This window comes from Antechinus flavipes, chromosome 2 (assembly GCF_016432865.1).
Source record: "Antechinus flavipes isolate AdamAnt ecotype Samford, QLD, Australia chromosome 2, AdamAnt_v2, whole genome shotgun sequence".
NCBI lineage: Eukaryota > Metazoa > Chordata > Mammalia > Dasyuromorphia > Dasyuridae > Antechinus > Antechinus flavipes.
Window position 1 is genome coordinate 224,276,013 of NC_067399.1, and position 3,488 is coordinate 224,279,500.

Here is a 3,488-nt window from a genome sequence, read left to right on the forward strand (position 1 = left end):
ACCCCTTAAATTCAGCAGTGCTGTATTTAACTCCTTTCTTGTCCAATTCTCCATGCTTTTCAGCTGCTTTGTCAGTACCATCCCCCTTGTCCTCTTTCTCCTCACACTTCTTGTCTAGCTGTTCTTATAACTTTTTTTTTTTAGAACTTGTAGGATTCTTTAAAGCCAATTGTATTATATTGTACATAAGGAATGTTTCCTCAGGAATTGAATCAGGACTCATAGCTTTGTAATATTCAATTAGTTGCTCTCCTACTAGTTCCCACATATCTGGCTCTAATTTTTCTTCCTTAGAAAACCTAGGAGATATGCACTCTTAATATATCTAAGAGTCCAGTGGTCTGCTTCTGAGTTACCAACAAACCTTGCTTCTTTATTAACCTAACTATGCATGCTCCACACTCCCCTCAGGATGGGGGAGGCTCTTTTCTTAGTATTTGCTCCATTTCAGCTGAAAAACAAAAGTGATTAATTTTTTAGCAAAGTTTCCTGCTTGTCTATTTTTATACTCACCCTAATTCCAGGTCACAAGGACTTTTCCACTGAGCTTACAATTGTGTCAATTTAACTGATTTGTGTCCTGTTTTGCAAGGCCCTGGTTTGTGGGTCCCTGTGTTTAAGCACCAAAATGTAATGTCCGGGCTAGCTCTTTGGAGAGTCTTAGGTCTTTAGGTGGAGAAGTGATGAAGGCAGAAGAGCTACCATGAGGCTGGTCCAAGATGGAGTCTTGAGTCTTCTTTGTGGCTGTGTCTGAAACTCTGATGTGTCTGTGGCTGAGAGGCTTCTTCCCAGTCCTCCCAGCCCTTAAATATTTCAGCACACTATGTCACTACAGCAACTGAGCATGTGTAACCATTACATCATCATCACATTAAATATATGTTTAGAGAACCATTATCTCACACTGAGTAGGTACTTAACTATAAGCACCCAGCTATCCTTGATTCAAGTACATCTTTTCAGAGTTCTGGCCCTCTACATATACACAGGCTTGCCCCATGACTCAAATCTGGCCTCAGATACTAGCTGTGTTACCCTGGGCAAGTCACTTAATCTTCTTTGCCTCACATTCCTCATCTATAAAAGAACTGGAGAAGAAAATGGTAAATCAGACCAGTCTCTTTGCCAATCACTTTATAATTATAAAAAAAAACTCATAGACTTTAAATAGTTCCAGAAATTCACTCCTTTTTATCTTATAAGATTCATAGTAAGATCATAAAAAGCTAATTAACTGACATGAAAAAGACATTTTTATTTATTTATTTTTTGCTAAGGGATAACATAGCTATGCTAAAGGCATTTATAACAATTTAAGTATCCTTCCTCCACCCAAAAATGTACCTTTTCCTGTTACCTTATCATTTTACCCAAAACTGTTTTGTAAAAACTGTCTATGTGACTTAACTGACATGACCAAACTCTATGCATCATGTAGCCTAGAAAGAGAGACTCTCTATATGTCATGTGTGGAATTGTAAAACACACATGTCCATCACCTATTGAGGGTGTGTAGCATACTTTTGGGTGGATAAGTAAGTGTATATGTCTGTATGTAACCTGTACTGGCTTTTCATGCAGTGGCTAGCAAGGACCCTGAAAATTCTTTACATATAATCAGCATTACATTAGCTAAGTCTCAAGGGAAGCCAGTGGTTCAAAGGGGTAAGAAAGAAGAAAACTCCAGACATGGAGAAGGGTCTGTAAGGATAGAATTTAAAATTTTTAATCATTTCTAGCACTTAATACTGTGCTCCAGACACAACAGCCTCTGTTGTTTTTATTATATAGTTGCTTAAATGAATTTTCCCATCAGAAATATTTACATACTTATGCTAAGATATCCTCTCAAAAATACTTTCCAGGGTTAAGAAAAGTTATCCATCTTGGAAAAACAAACATATGGTTATAAAAATAAGAAATATTAAAAGAATTGGAGACTAACATAAAGAGGGGGCAGTTCAGGCAACAAGGGTTGATTCCTTAGTTTGGTTGCAATGACTATTTTCTCAATAAAAATCAGAACACATTCTGTGATAAAGGAGATTTTTTTCTGTAAAAGCATACTTTCTTTTCTTGATATCTGCTCTGTGCTTACTATACCAGTCAGGATGGCTACACCATCCCTTTGAGGTTCTAGGGGTATCCTGAAGAGTTTGAAGTATATCTTCACTAATACGTTTGGTTCAGGCTCCCATCAATTTTGTCCCCCAGTTGTTGATCAAGAGAATGACTGGAAGCCCAAACCCCTGAACCAATTAACATCAATTGGCTTTTACAAAGCTATATTTACTTTGAAGATATAACAACAACCAAAGTACCAACTTTCCTTCACTGACATCCTGGGGTATTACTCTCCCCTATACCATCTCAGTTGCTGGGGAGAGTGAGCTCAGACTTGGCAAAGTTTCCACAAATGCAAATTTGCCTCACCAAATTCATGTCCAAATTCATTTTTGCTGCTGGATAAAGCACTCAACCTCAGTTATTATTGGGTTGGGTCACTGCTGAGTTGGTTGCAAAACTTGGCATGGACTCAATTCCTGGATTTTCCAGACATCCTGGTTCCCAGATGCCCCGATAGCTTGTTCTCCTGTCCTTTCATAACTCACAAGTGTGAAGCCTCCAGATAAATCTTTACTTAAAGCGCGCACACACACACACACACACACACACACACACACACACACATCCCATTGGGGCAGTGTTCCACTACCCAATTTCATGGGATCACTGGCTGGACCAGAAGAGCTCTCACTGTACTGTACCTCACTCCTGGGATCAGAGCCATATTGCTGATGGTTTTTTCTGAACATCTTTTCTCAGCATATGAGCTAGGCTTCAAGACAGCTCTTCACCTTGTCATGCTGCCCTCTGCATGCAGGTCTGCTCCTACCCTGCATCTGTGACCCCCTGGGCCTGGGCAGTAAATTACAAAGCGGCCAGTTGACACTTGTTCCTGAATTCTATCTCTGTCTCTGTCTCTGTCTCTCTGTCTCTCTCTCTCTCTCACACACACACACGCACATACACACGCACATACACACACACACACACACACACACACACACACACACTGTCTCTCTGGAAAGGTGACTCACTGTAATTTTTCCTTGGATTTGCCAATGTTGGGATGAAATATGGTACTTGAAAGTCACTGAACATTTAACAAAGGTGGTTTACCTTGCCTTGGTGCAGCCAGATTTTGCAAGGATAGTGATCCCAGTCTCTCTAGAGACATGGTCCTCTTTCAGTAAGTCATCAAGGCATGTTAACTCAGAAAATCTCAGAAAGAGACTCTTGTTTGGCTGTGATTGAAGAGTCACAACTGAGATGGGGAATTCCGGAGAAGAGCATCATTTACAAAAGGTCAAGAATATCAAGGGAATGGAAAAAATATACCTCACATCCCAAACCAAAATAAGGTTGAATCAACACATGCTATGTGTTTTTTCCGTTTTTTTTTTTCTCTCTCCCATGGTTTTTCC